Raw genomic sequence first — 20168 nt, forward strand, 5'->3', positions numbered from 1 at the left:
GTTATTAGTTGCCTCACATAATATGATATTTAAACATGTAGTCAGATGAAACCGCTTTTTACTTTGTGTTTGGAGGCTGCCATTGAGATCATTATTATGCACCAAGAGCACCTTCAAATGTGTCAATTTCCCCAATTCTACAAAAAAAACAAAAAAAAAAAAAAATTGTGTTTTTATAGAAAACGTCACAAGTTTCTAAAATGATTAACACTAATTGACAATTTAACAAGTTAATATTGTTGAGATTATGATTTCCTTGATTCAAAGTTTGTTATTTGACTAAGTTAGTTTTAATGAGTCTTTATTTGTTAGTGAGATAATTAGTGGAGATTTTATTGTTTGCTTTAAAATCTCTTTTATTGTTGCATTATAAGCCTATAAAAAGGCATAAATCTGTATCTTTCATTTTGTGCAGAACATTAACAAATTGAATAAAATTTTTAGTATCATTTTCTTATTTTCTTCTGTATTCTTCTCAAAAATCCCAACAAATATACACATTAGAAAAAGTAAATAATTCAACACACATCAACAATATGAGCAAGTTAACATGTTATATTAGCAAAATTAATGTACTACATTAACAATGACTAACACCGTTAGATTAAAACTTTTTTTTATTTTGCTAAGATATAAAACACAAATATTTTTTACAACAAATACACTACAAAAAAAAAGATTCTTTACCGACGGAATTTAGCTTCTGTAGCGACGGTTTTTTCTGACGCTATAGACTCTAGCGACGGTTTTCAAAACCGTCGCAGAACCGCTGCTACAACAGGCGTTGCTACGTCTACTGACGGTTTTTCTGAGGCGTCGGGGTAAGTTTTTGTATGAATGGTTTGGTTGTGGCGGTTTTGCGACAGTTTTTGCGACGGTTTTCTGACGGTTTTGAATTTTTACAGACGTTTTTGGAACGTTTTACCGACGGTTTTACAGCTGGAGACTTTTCAACCTCCTTTGGACCTTTTTTTAATTATTTTTATTTTATATAAATATTTCAATACTTTTTATAATAAAATATATAATTACAAAATATTTTTAATGAATCAACTAATTTTTTTATCCAAAGATTAAGAATATACTTTCATATATTATGCAATGGAGTCAATATTCATTTCTCATACAAAATATAATCCAAAATTGTCAAATTGATATAACAGCTACAATAATTATCAAAACTAGTCCACTAGAAAGTAAATCTGTCAATACAAAAATGTTGAAGTAAACGGTGTTGAAGTTGAAGTCGTGACTTCAATTTCAATCTCTCGTCTCCTTGAATGCAACAACCAATGAGTTTTACAAGATTACGGTGTTGAAGCTTGGCTATTAGAATTACTTCATTTTTTAACTCATGAGACCCCTGCCCTGAACTCCTGGACAGCCTCTTCACAGCTATCTCTTGTCCATCTGCTAAGTTACCCTGAAAGATAAATGTGCTAATTCACTTCAGTAAAATAGAACATTGATGAAATAATGGCCTAGATAACAGATTATAGCTGGGAAGGTACCTTATAAACAGGGCCAAAACCACCTTCACCAAGCTTATTCGCCACCGAAAAATTGTTGGTCGCTTTAACTATTTCATTTAGCTCAATCAACGGTAGCTCCAAGTCTTCTTGATCATGTTCCTAGTAGTCATTTAGCATATCTTCGGTATCCTCTGGAATGATCGATAATCATTTAGCATTCAAGTGGGAAAAAATACAACCATGAAAGTTGAAGTCGTGACTAACCCATTATGATGCTGAATTTGACGATATCATATGTTACAGATAAATTGAAGTCAATTATATCACTTGATGTTTCCTGTGATTTCTATTTCCTTACAACTATCATTGTTTCTGTTTTTAGTTTCCATATCTATTTCTATATAATATACACTAAACACATTCCCAATTTGCAAACCATAGTGAACTTCCACTATCACATTATTGTAGGTATCTCAATTTCAGGCATTACAAAAAAGAAAAAACTAAAATAGTTCAATTCCAAGCATCGATGCACCTATTTACAAAAATTATGACATCACTGGAAAAAAGAGAGCAGATAAAACAGAGAGAAATGAGATATTGTTTATAAAAAAAAAAAGGGTTTAGAGGTAAACGAAAATGGAAAGCAATAATTAAGTGGAGATGGAATCAAAATAAAATATAATTAAGCTCTTCTATATCAAATTGAAATTCTAGCAAACTGCTAACCTGCACGTAAGGAAAATAATTAAGCTCTTAAACACGCTATCCATCAATTTTACCTCCTTCTGCATGACTATCAGATAGCGCTGTAATTGACAGTAGCAACGGCAACAAAGATCTGAGCATAATCAGAAATAACATAATCGAAGTCCTCCCTGAGAATTCCCTTACTTGGAGAAGCCTTCTTCACTTTTGCAATCAAACCTGGAACTCCAGTTCGAATATAAGCTTTCCTTAAGAGCTCCAATAAAATCTCTGGCAGGAGGAGCATTGTCTAGAGAATTTTTCATCGCATAGAGAGGCCTTCTCTGTTTTAACTGGGAAAAAAACCACCATTAGACTAAACCCAATTCTGGATCAAAATTGAAAGAAGAAGAAAGAAATTTGAGAAGAAATTTAAAGGCCTTTTAATGAAGCCTTTAAACCTTAAATTGCAGGTTTTAGTCGGCCTATATCTACAATCATCTCACCAGTATGTCTGCTAACTAAAGTATGTCTGCTAACTAAAGTATATTTAGCATGCAACAGGTATAATGAATTAGTAACAATAACAAAAGGAATGTCTCGGTATGAAATAATGAATGCCAAACTGGATATATTGAATTGAAACATGTGAGGGAAGTTTTTCAGTTTGATAAGCAATATGATGTGAGCTATGTAACAATAACAATAACATGCTTTTTTCAAATGATAATAGAAGTATCTCCAATATATCAGAATCAAACATGAGTGAGTGAAGTGTTAAAATGCCCCAAAGAAGATTGAGCACAAAAATCTAAAATTTGCTATGTAATCATGTAAGGACATACCTATTTTTGGATTCAAGTACATACCTATTCTAAGCACAAAAACTTCACACCTTTCCATCTTTTACAATTCCTACCATCTTTTGGCATAATAAATAAACCAGAAGAGGAGCAAAAAGGAATCTGCAAACCATTTTTAATGCTGTAATATTACTGAAGATGAGACATAAGAGAGTAACAAATTAAAAAATCTGAAGCTATAAGCATCCCAATTTACCAGAGTCTATCGCAGCGTGAAATTGTCTCTGCACACTGGAACTTCAAATAGAAAGAAGAAGAGCACTTAATTGGAATCACGCAGTTGCATCCATAAATTAGGAAAAAGCAAGTGAAACCTCCCCACCTTCAATCTCAATTAAATCAACACCATTAACCTAATAATCACAAAGACACTCAGTACCAAGCATAAATGAGTTAAATCCTAACATAATCTATTACTACTATTAAAGCAGAAACCTCACTTGCCACGTGTCACTCTCATAGTAATTTTGTTGATGTGTCACTTTGAGGATATTTAGAATTTTTAAATTTATTTCTTCTAATTTTACTCTCACTCCATCAATCAATGTCCGCCTCTCTCACTCTGAATCTCTGCCCTTTCAACTGCCCATTCCTAACTGCTCATATCCTCAACTTCTCTCCATCACTCCCTCAATCTCCACAACTCTTTCAACTGAATGTCAGATATAGTTATTCAAATTGTATTAAAACACATATATATTCAGATTGTTCATCCTGGTGGTTTTGGCATTTCACGATCTTAGCCCCCTCTCTCTCACACACGTCTGTATGAACTTCTTCTCTCCCTCAAATGTCTCTTCTTCCCTCACCCAAATTTGATTCACATCTAAAATCTCTCTATACTGGTAAGCCTTCAACCTGTTCCAACTCTATGTCAGCAGCAGTCTCACCTAATTAGACTCAGAAGACTGCTACTTTTACTCCACAAGGCAGCGGTTGCCATCTAATTACTTCCAAGGTTATTCTCTTTCTTTTTCTCTTTTTATTGTTTTTTTATTGCTTGATCAATTCGCTTTATCTCCTCAATTTTGTTTTCCTTCTCAAAAGGAATTATGTAATTCACGTTCATATTGAGCTTCAATGGGATTTTATGACTGAGGTTCTTATAATTAACTAATTTATGCTTCTTCTTTTTAAACTCTTGCTTTTGAATCCAGATTATGAATGAGATAGCTTCGGACTTTTCAGATTTACTGAAGAATGGTTTATCACTGTAAGTTTCCTGTCCATTTTCATTTATTGCTTGCTATGTGTTTGTGAAAATGCCTATGAAGGTGTTGCCAATGTCCATGGAGCAAGCCTGAAATGGAGGATTTTCATATTGATAGATATAATGTTTACTAAAACCTTTTAACTCAGTCTCCTCATTAAGCGAATCCCTTCTTCAATCGGTAATTCCTTTCCAGCCATCGTATGATTATATTTGTGAGTTACCACTTTTATTGAACATTACTGTATTTATTTTATGGTTTAATTCATGCTTAAAACATTCAAGTCTTATTAGTAGTTCCCTACAGAGCTAATTCCATTCTGATTCATATTAAACCTTTTCAGAATTCTTACTGTTCATATTATTTTTGCGTAAATTGTTGCTCTATATTGGATAAGGGTATAATTATGGAAAAATTTGATGTTAATTTAAGGTTGGTTATAAGTTCAAAGGTAAATTAACTGGAAACTACAGGAAAGAAAGAGGATATGGAAACAGGAAGAAAAGTATAGATAGCATTGTGTGTGTTCTTCTGTAAGAATGGGTTTCATACTCCTCTCACCATTTGTTATTCCGTTATTCCGTTTCTGAATGTTCAAATCCCGGGTTCAGTTAGAATCTTTAGGGTTATACCAGGTAAGGGTTTTAGAACCAATGCTCCAACCAGAAAGACTAGCTAATTTTAACATATATCTGCAAGCACATAATAGAGTTCTCTATTATGTGCTTGCAGATATATGTTAACAGCTAAGACTTTAACATTTGGGTGACTTTGTTTAATGGCTGAAACTCAATATGGTGAAAATATACCATTTTGTGAATTGCCTGAAGAGTTTGAATCAATTGCAAAGCTAAGAAGAAAACTCTTGGCAGAATTTTAGAGCATTTTTTAAATGATGTGCCACAATAATAGAGAGTTTTTTTTCTTTCTTCCTTGCAGGTCAAATCATTATGTGACAAGGTTCAGGTTAGATCATTATGATATTGATACAAGAAAGCAATGTTCAGGTGCAGACCTTCACCCTGTACTTTATACTGGCTTAAAATTTGAATCCTTCTATGTTGCTGATGTCCTTTTATTAGTTAATTGTTACTGTTGGGAATTGGTATGCCTTATTACTATTATGAATTCATTTGCTGAATTGGTTAACTTATTATTAACCAAAGTTGGAGTGAATTTTCAGTACTTATTTATCTGAAGAATTGTTAAGTTTTGAACATACTGTTGTCAAATATATGTATTTCTATGCAATATGTTCTTGGCCAATAGCCACTATTATGCTGCCTGCACTTCTAACCTAAGAATACAAAAAATTATACATCTAAAAAATTAGAAAGACATTTATAACTTTTCCCAGCATGCAGCCTGTCAAAAGCCCAATGACAATCTATGGTGATATTCATAGGTAGTTTCATGATCTTGCAGAACGTTTTAGAATAGGAGGAAAAGTATCAATTCTGACCATGATTGCTTATAATTTTACTGACATCCACCAATGGTTTTAAAGTCTGAAATGCTCACGAGTTGTATCAAAAACCATGGCCGATGCTCAGGAAATTTCTATTTTTTTTAATCTTCTAATGTTGTTGGATTGCAACTGGTAATTTTTAACCCTTATCTTATGCAGGAGTTGATGTAGGTTCTGGCTTACAAAGTATGGCCGTGTGCCTTAATTTAGTAAGGCACTTCTAACCCTTTTTGGTGTTCCAATTTCACAATTCTCTAATTCTTTACTAAATAATGTGTTTTTCATTCAGGTCACTAAATTCTGACATCTTTTGATAGGATTGTTTACCCAATATTTTACTCCTTTTAATTATTCCATTTTCATATTTCTTTATTTCTATAACTTTATGTGCATGTTATGCTTAACCTGAATCTGATTAAACTTTAACAAAAAAGGAGACTTTCGATATCACTTTTTCTGCTCATGTCTCTTTGTAAATTCTGAAATGTAGAATTGGTAATAATGTAAGAGATACTAATATTTATAAATGAAAAAGCAAATATGTGTTTCCTATTTTTTTAACTGGAATGTGACAGATATCTTATAAGTGCAAAATTTATTGCAGATGCCATATGAAAATGCTCCTTCAAATGTGTGAAGTAAACAATAGAAATTTTCTGGTCTTTCAGTGCAATGGGAAGTTGGAAAAAAGCATTGCAACTTCAGCCTAAAACCCATAACCTCATTAAAAAATAATGCTCATTTATCTATTCTCCTTTTCTAGAAATAGGACTTCTAAATTATATTATGTAGCTTAATAGTGATATAATGTATACGAAATGATTTAGGGATTTAAAAATGTCCCATGATGAATTGTGTGTGTGCTTTTTCCCTGATGTGCATTTTTAGGATGTTGCCACCAGCTGAATTGTGTGATGAAGTGATTGAAAATTATATCCCAATGTTTTGATATATATATTATATATAGTCCTGGGACATATGTGGTGTTTAAGGTTGCAATTGATGAACAAGCTTCAAATAATTGCTATTTAAAGTTGTCTCTTAGGGATTATAAGTTTGGACCAAGTTGGTATAATTTGATAGAATAAAGGATGGAATTCCAGTCAGTTTTTTCTATACTTCCAAAGGAGAATTCAGGAAATCTAATAGCATTGGAAGGAAAAGATTTAGACTTGGTAGTAGTCTGATACGTCAATGGAGCAAGATTGGAATGAGCAAGTTGGTTATTTACCCTTAGTTTTTGGATTGATATTATTAAATTTATAGAGTTTACTATGCATAATATTTGACTATGTGATGGCACCTTTAACTCAAATGAAGAGCCATTCTAAGGCTACGCAGCACACTTTTCATATGCGATTTATGTTTTTATTTTATTTTTTACAATTTAGTGATTAGTTGATTATATTTTGAGGAAGTTGAGGGGTTTTTGGAACATTTTAAACAAGTTGATAGGTTTATCGGAATATTTTAAAAGTCTAAAGGACCGATCAAATTTTTTGAACAAGTTAGGCAAATATGCATTAATTTTTTTTCATCTAGAATTAAATGCGAGGTTGGATTAAAATTGTTATTTCAAATAATATTTTTTAAAATCGTTGTTTCAAATAATATATATAATATTATTTGGACAGAATAAATCCATATAATATATACATATTATAATGTTAAAAAATAAATACAAATTTACTAATAAAAAAACTGTGCAATTTACGCATCTAAAGCTCTAGATGAAATTTAAAAATTATTTTAACGATTTAAACATTTAATTTTTTTTTCATAAAAAATGATTTGAAAATTATGCACACTATGATGATATCACATAATCTAACTTACAAATATGTATTATTAATAAGCAGATTTTTATTATTCATAAATTTTGCTCTACAAAACAGATTCTATATATATTGTGAAATTGTATCACACTTTCTACGTATGTGCGCTTTAGAATAGATAAAGGAATTATTGATAAGGGTTCGGAAAAAAATTCTTTACTAATTGCTTTTAATATTTTTTTTAGGACATTACCAAATATTTTATATTAAGATTGTAATTTTTTATTATGTTTTATATATATATATATTCCTAATTTGTAAATAAATTGTGAATCCCGTACATTGTACGGGTGTAAAGCTAGTTAAAAAAAAAATCGCAACCAAAAAACCGAACTCTCATCACAGAAGTAGCACATAAAGGTAATCCAGAATCCCGGTAAAATGATAAATTGCCGATATGAGTTGTGAGTTAAATCCTAATAATGTTCATGTTTTGTTCCCTTGCAGGCTTAAGTAATCAACACATGATATTCTATTTCTAAACCTTGAATAATCCATCTGCTGCAACAGAAAACTACACATACAATACAAGATTTTAATTAATAGTTGTTGTAAACTAACTACAGATTTCTATTTATGAAATTGAGTATTTATATATAACATTGCTAATTATCATATTCAAATTCCAATGTCAAAGGATCTAAATTATTTTCCTAAATTTAGTCATAAAATTGATGATGCATGTATGTCTATTGAAATTTTGATGGGCTCAGAAACAACCCATTACCAGCTTCAAATGTGAGAAAAATACCAAAAATACTTGTTTTATAACTTAGTTTCACTCAATAGTAATATTATCAAATCTAATTTTATATCATTTTTATATCATTTCTTGAAATACCTATTTCTAAAATACCACAGTATGGCTAGTTATTCTTCTGTTTTTCTCTTACGGTATATGGCTACAATTTTTTCTTCATCATTTCTATAATTTTTTCGGCTTTTATAAAAATTATGCATAATAAGCTAAATTAGGACCACTATAATCAGTTAATATACCTGGACACTAGTCAGCTGATGAAACAGAGAGGAAGCAGAGGATATCAGAGCCAAATATGATATGAAACAGAGGAGATTAGACACAAATTGAAGACAGCGGAGATTTAAAATAGAAAATTGATTTACCTGAGTATCAGAACTAAACACCTCAATGATTTAAAAACAACAGAGCTTAAATTAGATCCAAGAGGACAAAATCAGATGATGGAAACCGCTTGAATATCAGAGAGAGATAACTTGCAGCGATCTTTTTCACCTCAGATGCAGATGGCTTTTGCTGCCGGGGGAGAGAGAGAGAGCGAGAGATAACATGGGGAAGGACTAGGAAGAAACTGATCTAGGGTTTTCACTCTGAATTTTTAACGAGAGAGAACTTGGGGGTTTTAGCCCTTGTTTGGGAGGAGGTTAATGGGAGTAAATGGGAGTAATGGAAGGTTAAGTATTAAGTTAACCTTATTTGGGAGTTATTTTTTGGGAGTAAATGGAGGTTAATGGGGTTAAATCTTTACTTCCTCTAACCTCCAAACTCTAACCTCCAAATTGAGGGTTAATGAGAGTAACGTAAACATTTTTAAAATTTCTTGTCTCTGGAGAGTAAATTTAACATTCCTTCCCCTCCAAATTTAAACTCCCAAACAAGGTTAAACTTAACCTCATTTACATTCTATAAACTCACAAACAAGGTTAATTTTTAATTTTCCATTCCATCACTTCCCTTCCCTTTCCATTACCTCCTTCAACTCTCACCTCCATTAACCTCCAAACTCCCAAAGGCTTAGTTTGATAAGCTCCTCAGACCACAGAGGCGATCAACGACACCGTCTACGAGAAAGAAAGAGAAGTGTAAAATAGGGTTAGATAAAAAAAATTAATAACAGAGTTGGTATTTTCATCAAAAGAATAACAGCGTTGGTATGAGTTTAAAATTTGAAATAACATTAAATATTTAGGTTTTCCATATTGACGGTTCCTAAAACTGCATTTGAAAAAGCATTGTCATAGATGGTTTTTTTTGTAGTGATAGTACCACGTTACTTGCAAATGCGCAAAACCACGTATATTTGTATTTATTTTTTCCTTAATTTTTTTTTTTTTGAGAACATTGAATTTTCATGTTATGTTATTAAAATGGTTAACTCAAAAATCACAAAAGATAAAGTTTTGGTATTTTATTTTACGCAATTTCCCACTTATGTATATAAATTAATTTTGATACATGTAAATGCATTTTAAAGTCCTGCAACAGATAATATCTACATGGTATTAGACCGGTAGTTACAATTGGTATGGGAGTCAACTCTCCACGAACATGTATGTTGGTTTTAGAGTGAACCAGATGGAAGTTGATGAACTTGTAGTGACCCGATCTTGAGGGGGTGGCATCCAGGTGAAAGGCCTGAGAAATGAGTGATCCTAAAGATAACGATAAGGACATAAATGAATTGATCAATCGATCCCACATCTATACTATATATAATAGCGGAAGCAGAGAGAAATAAGGAGAAGTGTTTTAGAAGCATTTTTGATGAGTTGTCAACGTAGTATAAAATAAAAATAACAAATATTTAATTAATTAAAAATAACAAATTTATATTTATAATATATTAAATAATTATTACCCTATTAATTAAAATAATAAAAGACATGAAGAGGTACAGGAAGATGAAAAAACACAAAGCAAATGAAATCCAAAAGTCACAAATAAACTTCTATATAAAGCATGATAGATAGTATTCCACCATTATATTCATTGGCCATGATAGACAGTATTATATTTCTGAAGGTAATTATTCGATTTTTTTCATATGTTGTAGTTATTTTGTTCTCAATTGTATTGTTGTTTTATTTTTATTAAATAATAGTTGTTATAGTTTCATCTTTCAGATCCATTTCTGCCGTTACCCAGGTTCTATACCTCTCGCTACCTTATCCATATTTTCTTTTTTATTTGTCTTTTTTTTTTCAAACCGATATCTCCAATTGAAGAAATTCGATAAAAATAGAAGATGCATGGACAACTAAAATCGGGAAACACAAAGATGTCAAAAATTATAAGAAATTATTATGTCTCTCAAGGTATTCGATTTTTTCATATGTTGTAGTTATTTTTGTTCTCAATTGTGTTGTTTTATTTTTATTAACAATAGATTTTATAGTTTCATCTTTCAGAGATGAAACTCCATTTCTGTCGTTACCCAGGTTCCATACCTCTCGCTACCTTATCCATGTTTTCTTTTTTATTTGTCTTTTTTTTTCAAAATGACTAAAATAAAGATTTTGTATATTTGCATTCTTTTTTAGTATATGTTGCTAGGTGTTATCGTTTCGATTGTTAACTAACTAAAATTTAGATTTTCGGCTTTATATGAACTCAATTGTTAGCTTTAATTGAAGTTAGATTAATTTTTCTAATTCGGAACCTGTTGAAATCCACTCATTTTTTTAATTTGAGTTTATCTAACTGATATGGATTATAATTTTATTTTTATTTTTATGCATTTTGGTACAAATAGATATAAAGTTTCACACAGTAGTTGTTCATTGAAGTTAAAGACATATTGAAGAAAATATTAAAGAGGAATTGCAATGTTATACTTACAATTTATTTCAATTATAAATTATGTTATATTATTCTTATTATTATTATTATTATCAAGAATGTATTTTTTTCTCAGTTCTCTAGACAAAGAGATTGTAAGCGTCTAATACATTTGATAAGATGTTTATTCTTGAAGAATTTGGATTACGCTAAATACAAATTCAAACTGAAGGTAAATAAAATAAATTTTGATACTCAAAATCCTAAAAATGTACATTAATTATGAGATACTAAGATAATTGCTTTTGCAACATTGGCTTATATAGTTTTTAACTATACATTGTGGTTTGTACAAAATTGTTAATATTTCAAGAGTTTTTAACAAATGAAAATGAAGCATGATCATAGGACAAGTTGTTAGAAAGTATAAATTAAAAAATATTATTATTTTAATCTCTTCAAATTCTCAAATGTTGAGCATAATGATTCTAATTAATAGAATAAATTTCACATATTAATTATAAAATATTTTTTTACTGAGTGGTTATAATTGCGATTTAATTCTATTTAACTAAAATTAATTTATAGACTTAATACTTCATTAAGAAAAAATAAAAAATTTAATTAATGTTTAAAAATTATTTTCATTCTCCTCTTTATATGTTTATATCTTGACATTCTCTCTTATTTTCGAAAAAAAAACGAGAGGAAGATAGTTCTCTCCTAATTATCTTTTTTGTCCCTTCATTTTTGTTTTCTATTCTTTTGTTTGTTTTTCTTGCTTACGAAATTCGAGAATATATAATTATTAGAAAATATTAATGAAGTCAAATAAGTGATATTTGCGAGTGTGACTGATATTCTATACAATGAAAGAATGACGAACAAATTGATTGAATGTCTTGATGAGATATTACGAGATGAAAATAGGAGAAATCATCACTTTAAGCTAATTCAATTGGATATATTAGGTTACTGTAGCATAATGAATAATTAAATTCAAATACTTGGTTATCATGAAATTCCATCAAGCAAAATGATTATCATCAAGATGAATTTGTGACTAATTCTTACAAATTTTATTTTTTTATATGTAACATATTGAATTGATAAAGTTTCTTCATGTGCAACATTAGAAAAGTACTGATTATAATAGTTTATAGCATAATATATTGATGTTGCTTCCATTTTAATATAGATTATAATTCTTTTGTATCGTAGATATAATATTTAATTTTAATTGTAGTTTAATTCAATTTTTGTTTAGTATAGATTGTAATTTTTTTGTATCCTAGATATAATATTTAATTTTAATTGTAGTTTAATTCAATTTTTGATTTTTCATTATATTCTAATATATTTTTTAATTAATCTCCTATTTTATTATCATTGTTTCACAGAATTCCAGTTATATAAAAATATAAAAAATGTATTAAAATTATTAAAAAGTACAAATAATTGAATTTTGTAAAAATAAATAAATCATTCACCTTTAATTAAAATTCTATAAAAAAAATTAATCAATTTTTTCAAAATTAATTTAATTTAATTTGAATTATCAATAAAAATATATATTAATTTCACATATACTTAATGTAATTTTTTTCATAATATAAATTTTTTTCATAGAATGATATAAAATTACTTAAAAGTAATTTATTTATCTAAATTATATAAAAGTTGCATATCCCGTGCATCGCACGGGTTTTCGACTAGTTATAAATAAAGAATGAGTGATTAAAGTATATTAGAGCATCTCTAGTGGGAGATTACAACTTGGGGGTGCCACTACAATGAAAAGTTACAACCCATTAGGAGCTATTGTTATTTCAGAATTTTATAGGATAAGAAAAATATATTAATTAATAACAATAGACTAATATTATAATTTGACAGGAAAAGAAAACGCAAAAATTGATGCTTTATTGGGCATGAGACCGAGCAAATGATGTTTAATTCCTACTTAGGCCCTGTTTGTTTGGGGAAAAATATTGTGCCGGAAAATATTTTTCCAATTTTCCAGTGTTTGTTTGGGCAGAAAAATAAGTCAAAGGAAAATAAGTGGCAAGTCAATGGAAAATGAAGGAAGAAATAAGGGAAAATGTTTTACCCTTTTAAAAAAGGTAACACATTTTCCCCAAAACATACGCGTTGAGAGAAAAATGGGGAAAACGTTAAAAAATGTTGATAACACTAGTGAAACTTCTGATCGGATCACGTCCCTGTGAGGCGCCGTTGGGATCGGCCGGGGACACTCCGATGCCAAAGTCAGTAACAAATATGGAGAATAAACTGAATGGACAAAGTTTAGCGAAGAGTAAGTATGAGTGAATGTACCTTGATAGCCTAGACGTGGGCTATTTATAGTAGATGGATTTGTAACTTCTAGGTAACTAGAGAGTCTCCATTAATGCTCATTTAATGGCGGTTACAAGTTACTCTTAACCTGGCAGGTTAAGACTATTAATGATTCATTTAATGATCATTATGGCCGAGTTGACGGTTAGTCGTTACTTAAGTAAATGGAGAGATTCGCCTTAGAGATCCGCCAGCGGATCTCTTAGAGCTAACCCAGGGGGATCCGCCAGGCGGCTTCCTATGCCACATGGCATACTTGAGGCGATTATCTCTTTTGGTCCTTGCGATAATATCCCGATGTTATCAGAAGCCCCCCCAAAATGCCTTTAAAGTCCTTTAGGGCTTTTAGACTTCTGCGCGTCGTCACACGTTTCCGCATTAATGAGCACTCTGTTCGAGGTTCTTTGATGGTTGACACGTGTAATCACACTGCCCTAGGAGCGTTTTAAAAAGCCGTCTTCTTTCTCCGGAGTTCTCTTTCTCCCTTGCTTTCCATTTTCTTCTGCTTTTCGGAGCTTTTTCTCAGAAACCTCAAGCTTCTGCGTTTCCATGTAAGTGTTCTTTATATCATTTTTTGAATGTTTAGAAGTTCATCTTCGTCTTCAGGGTCAACTTCAGAACTTTTTAATTTGCCATCTTCTCCTCGCATTGAAGTAGATTTTAGTTGGTCCTCGTCTTCGTCTTCGTCGGAGGATTCCCAATCTCTCGCCGGAGAAATTAATTCCGGTTTAGCTGAGTTCAATAACTCGGCGCGGAGCCATTATCGAACTCGTTCTTCTGGAAATCCTTCTTTTCCTTCTAGTTTCGCTCCGGCCGGTGCCCGTAACCGGTTTCTGGGTTTAATGGCTTATTCTTCCGTTCCTGTTAGGAAGAAGAAACCTCGAGCAGAATCCACTTCGTCTCGCATGAGTGCCGCGGATTTGGCGAACCTATCGGATCGCTTTCCGTGGATTAAAAACTACGAAACCCAACTTCCTGCTTCACATCAACGCCCTTCCAATCCGCCGACAGGCTTTTTTACTGTTTTTTGTAGTCATGTTGAGAGAGGGTTTCGCCTTCCTCTTCCCAAGATGTTGGCGGATATCCTCTCGTATTTTGACATCGCTGTCAGCCAACTACATCCTAATGGTTGGCTTGATATGGCCTTGGATTGTTATCTGGCGTCGAATTTAGGCGTAGCGTATAATGGCCGTATCTTCAGAGCCCTTCATAAACCTTCTAAGAGGAAGTCAGAGTCCTATCTTACATTGGCCAAATTTGGTGTTTATTCGCCCTTCTACCACAAAATGTCTAACGTGCACAGCTGGGATGAGAGTTTCTTCTATGTGAGGATAAAGGAGGACGAGCCATTGGACTTTCCTTTAGTCTGGAACTCTAGTCCACTACACATGGCGGGAGACATGCGAATCTTAACGCTTGGTGATGAGACTGTGGCGGATCTCATGAAGCAAATTAAGGCGGATGCCTGGACCTATGAGGATGCCTTAGCCTTCATGATGAGCGACGTTCCTTTGATCCGCCGAGTGGAGGATCAACTTTTTTACTCGAAAATAACTCAATTTGATCAAGGTACCTTATTTATTTTTGGAGCTTTAATTTATTTTGATATCTTCTTTTGGCAGGGCTGCATCTAAGGCAAATCGTGCTCTTGCAGAGACGCGCAGGCAGTTTCGAGAAGAGGAAGCCCGCAAGAAAAATCAAGAGGCTATCCCTCAAACTGATACGGGCAAACGCCCTATGGAGACGACTGCTGACCCGCCACTAAAGAAGAGGCGGCCCAATACCGCCGGGAGTACCAAGATAATGGCGGATGCCATTAAATCTGCCAAGACTACTGAAAAAACGGTTCAGGTAATGCATCTCTTAATTCTTTTTCCTGCTCGTCGGATTTTGAAGTGGCGTATGGTCTTTCTTACTTGTGCAGACGGTGAAGCCCAGTACTGGCGAGTCTTGGTCCGCCAAGTTTACGGGATGAACTTTCGAGGATGAATCACTTTTGAATAACCTCGACGAAGCTCTAGGACAAGTAGGAGAAGTACAAAGGGGCTATGACCAAATCCCCGGATCGATCCACGTCCAAAAGGGAAAATCGGAGCTTCTTTCAGTAAGTTTTTGGAAGAGTGTGATGATTTCTTTGTTTCTGCTTTTTGGCTAACTTATTTTGCTTTTCTCAGCTGTACGCCCGCCTACGTATCTTGGAGAACGGGCTGCTTCAGGATAGGGCTACTGTTGAGAAGCTGGAGAAAGAGTTGGCAAATGCCAATTCTTCTTTTGTCGTCGCCAATGCCAACCTTGCTTCTGCTAATGCGAACTTGGCCTCTGCCACAGCTGCTTTGATTCTCCGAGACGAGGAGATACAGAAGCTAAAGGCAAAGATAGCCTCCGATGCTAAAAATCATGAAGATGCTCTCGGGGAGGCGGAATACACGGCAGGCGAACAAGCATTCTTTTATGGAGAGATGCTTATGGCGTATTTCTCCTTAGCTCATCCCGGAATCGATTTCACAGATCCTGAGTTCGCCGTTCCTGAGCCGGAGGATGTGGCGAGGTTCAAGAAGATGCCTGATGCCAAGGGGTATCTCCGCGATTATGTAAGAAGATGGATGAAAGGAACCTTGCCTGAGGCTAAGCCTTCTACCATAGCTGTGGAGGATGATCCTCAGGCGATACCGTCTAAGGCTGATTCAGAACCAAAAGGGGACAAGGAGGTATCTCTTGGTGGCGAATCTACAACTGTGGAGAAAAAGGATCCTCCGATGTGCCCTGCGGGTGAGGGAAGCGCAAAAGGGGATGCCCCTACTATCATTTAGTTTTTGTTTGTATAAGTTTTTGTAAAAACCAGTATGATTCCAAACATTGCTATTTAATTCACTTTTACACTTTGTGCCCGATAGTGTTTTGAATGTGAATATGTTCAGGATTTTTGTTTGAAGTAGGTGGCCAGCCATACTTCACCGTATGAACCTTTGTGAAGGTTTGAAGCTGTTCTATTCCTCCTTAGAGGAAGTAAAGCTGTCTAGGGGTTCGTTTTGCCACCTATCTTTGAGGTGAAACGATCCGCCCGCAGGACTTGTAAGTCCTTCTTAGGGAAGGACAAGAGAGTGTAAAGACCTTGCGTCCAAGGATCGTTTTAACTCTATTGGTGACCATGATCTGCCAAGTGGCGGATCTGTTGTGATTGTGAGGAGCGTTGGATGCCTCCTTTTTATGACTGGAATATTGATATTGCAGTAGTGAATCATAAAAAAGAAAATGGATAATAAAACCAACAATCTTTATTAATGGAAGAAACACCTTATTACAGGAAATAGGTCTTTGCAAATGAGCCTCATTAAAACCTTTAACAAGAAAAACCTCGTGGGAAAAAGCTTGTTAAAGAAAAAAGAGTACTCAAGACCATAGGTGTATTTCATTCTCTGACCAAGTGTTTATGTCGGCTCGAGAGATTCGCCATGTGTGGTAATGTATTGTCCTCCGCATCATCCTCATCCACTGCTATTGTGGTGCATTCCTCTTCTGTTTCCTTTTTAGATTGAGGGCGAATCATTAACGAAGCCGAATAAGTTTCTTGAGCCACTTTTTGACAACCTCTAACCATCACTCCCCCCTTGACCGTAGGAATGTAAAGTGTTAGATGGCGAATAGAGATAAGGGCTGCAACTTCGGAGATAAATGGTCGTCCGAGGATAATATTGTAGGCCAATTGTCTATCTAGGACTGAGAACTCCAGATCTCCTTTCCAAACTTGATCATCCCCAGCAAGTTCGCACTCCAAAATAACTTGGCCTTTCGTCTGAATGGTATCACCAGTGACTCCCAGAATATCGACCATAGTTGGTTCCACTTGGACAGGATCAACTTTGAGTTTGATGAATGCTTCTCGAGTGATGACGTTACATGAACTTCCCGTATTAATCATCACCCGCCTAATTTCCCAGCCTTCAACTATCATTGTGACGACCAGTGCATCCGCATGGGGTGCAATCTCCAGACCTGCGTCTGAGAAAGGGCGATTTAACGATATCCTATCAAGGTTGATCATTTTTGCCTTTTTTGATGTTGGCTGATAACCAGGTCCGCCAGCTATGACATTAATAGTGCCCTTTCCTTTCTTCTTTAGATCCTCCTTGGATCTATCATCGTCTTTTCCTTCCGTTTGGATGAACCGATCCAATTTACCTCTTTCAATGAGTCGTTCAATTTCTCGAGCTAACTCCCAGCAAGCATCCGTATCATGACCATTTTTCCTGTGATATTTGCAATAATTTTTAGGATCCTTGCCTTTATTGGTATACTCCCCCCTTTTGGCTCGGGGTATGAAATGCTCCGTTTGTGCTGGCTGTTCTCGATCCACATAAGAACCTCACTTTTAGAAGCATTAAGAGGTGTGAAGGAAGTGACAAATGTTGATTTGTTCCTGGAATCTCTTCGTTTGTTTCGAGGAGAATCCTGACGTTTGTCTCTGTCCCGATCTCGGTCTCGGGAGCGGGATTCGCCCCAATCCTTCTTTGGCGATGATGGTGAGCCTCGGCGAATATCATCTACCTCTATAAAATCTTTGCAATGTTCCATTAACTCCGCCATGCTGGTTGGTTTCTTGCGGATGAGGTCTTCTTGCAAACTTTTACAAGTAGTGTTTCTCACAAAGCATTCCACAGCTATGGAGATATCTACGTCAACAATCTGTATACACAATTGATTAAAAGTGTCTACATAGTCTCGGAGGGATTCATTCGCCTTTTGTTTTAACTCAAAAAGCTTTCCGGATTTCACCACTGCAGGAATGCAACCGGCGAATTTAGCACAAAATTCCCTGCTCAATTGATCGAAGCTGTTTATTGAGCCTGGAGGTAGGGATTGAAACCACAAATAAGCCGGGCCTCCTAACGTGGTGACAAACATTTTGCAAAGCACAGGTTCGGTGGCTCGATTGAGTCTGTCCATGATTCTGTATTTTAGAACATGAGCCTCCGGGTTGTCTTTACCTATATAAATTGCCAGATTAGGGATTTTAAACGCTCTTTCGGTTTCCTCTGCTTCAATCCAAGCCGCAAAAGGCGAATCCCTGTTGGCGAATGGATTATGCCTAGCAGTTTCTTCATTCATTTGAAGCACTAGGGCTCTGACTCTGTCATCGAAATTCTCCGGCTCCGCCCTGGGACGATCTCTTCGTGGCGATCTGCTCGGAGAAGATGAAGAACTTGATTCGGACGATGAATCCGATGGCGAATGTCCTCCTCGCCCGCCTCCCCTTCCTCCTGCATTGCCTCCTCCCCCACTTCCTTTGTTTGGAGGATTCAGCTCGTTTCCTCCTTGTTGACCTCCTGTCAGAGTGTGTCCAACAGTTCCCGAAGATGGATGGGGTGGCGGTCCTCCTAAATGAGACGTTTTTTCCGGTCTACTACGCCTTTTACGACCAGTAGATGGAGGAGATCTGCCACGGCGTGAAGATTTCGTTCGCCGGGGCGAAGGAGATCTTGACTGCTTATCTTTGTTCTTTCTGTGCTTTTTGCGAATGGGCTCTTTAAATCCCCCAAGGGACGAATTCGTCCGTGGTCGTCTGGGTACATTCGGCCCATCAAGATTAAACCTCGGAACTTCTGATCCGCCAGGGGGGACCACGTCATTCCTACGGCTTCCTTCACCAGGAAACAGCTCCCTCATAACTGGTCGTGATCCACTTGGCGCCGTGGTAGTTACCGTAGAGTCAACGTTATGAGCTTGAAGGAATGAAGAGCTACGAGCCCCTGGTCCCAGACCAAAGTTTAACGGAGGTAGAGACGAGACCACTGACGTAGAAACCGTACTACTATAAGGAATAGTTATGAACGCTCGAAGGCGGTCTCCAATTTCAATCCCATATCGCGCCTCGATATCCTAAACGCACATATCAAGGAAGGATGCTGGGGGCATATTTCCATCGATATTCATTGTGGGAGCGGTCGTACTCATGTGCCCAGCACTGGATGGTGTGATTACTGGCGACTTGATCCCTGAGGAGGGATTTAGTATTTCATCGTTCATGATGTTTCAATGTGACCAAAAAATCCTTTATTGGGTTAAGGATTCCACCTTCACCGCACCAATTGATAACACTAGTGAAACTTCTGATCGGATCACGTCCCTATGAGGCGCAGTTGGGATCGGCCGGGGACACTCCGATGCCAAAGTCAGTAACAAATATGGAGAATAAACTGAATGGACAAAGTTTAGCGAAGAGTAAGTATGAGTGAATGTACCTTGATAGCCTAGACGTGGGCTATTTATAGTAGATGGATTTGTAACTTCTAGGTAACTAGAGAGTCTCCATTAATGCTCATTTAATGGCGGTTACAAGTTACTCTTAACCTGGCGGGTTAAGACTATTAATGATTCATTTAATGATCATTATGGCCGAGTTGACGGTTAGCCGTTACTTAAGTAAATGGAGAGATTCGCCTTAGAGATCCGCCAGCGGATCTCTTAGAGCTAACCCAGAGGGATCCGCTAGGCGGCTTCCTATGCCACATGGCATACTTGAGGCGATTATCTCTTTTGGTCCTTGCGATAATATCCCGATGTTATCAAATGTAAAAATACTAAAATATGAAACACGAAAAAACATGAATAACGTGAAAACGTTACAAAACACGAGAATATGAAAAAAAAACCCGCAAAAACATAAAAAGGTGAACAAACGTGAAAAACACAAAAACACACACAAAAAAAGCAAACACTTGAAAAAGCACAGAACATG

At 35.0% G+C, this 20168-nt stretch overlaps 1 long non-coding RNA gene across 2 annotated transcripts; it reads right to left on the minus strand.

The window, feature by feature from the left end:
* Positions 1 to 1085: 1085 nt before the first annotated feature.
* LOC136223344 (uncharacterized) lies at positions 1086 to 8986 on the minus strand. 2 transcript variants are annotated; one of them, XR_010685916.1, is made up of 6 exons: positions 8662 to 8986; positions 3219 to 3375; positions 3005 to 3124; positions 2255 to 2512; positions 1512 to 1663; positions 1086 to 1423 (listed from the first exon to the last, which is right to left on the minus strand). It is a non-coding gene; the product is annotated as an uncharacterized lncRNA (long non-coding RNA). The 2 variants fall into 2 exon arrangements; XR_010685915.1 differs by having other exon boundaries at positions 3029 to 3124; positions 8662 to 8975.
* Between the last annotated feature and the right edge of the window lie 11182 nt (positions 8987 to 20168).

The sequence above is a fragment of the Euphorbia lathyris genome, chromosome 3, assembly GCF_963576675.1.
Source record: "Euphorbia lathyris chromosome 3, ddEupLath1.1, whole genome shotgun sequence".
In the NCBI taxonomy this organism is placed as follows: domain Eukaryota; kingdom Viridiplantae; phylum Streptophyta; class Magnoliopsida; order Malpighiales; family Euphorbiaceae; genus Euphorbia; species Euphorbia lathyris.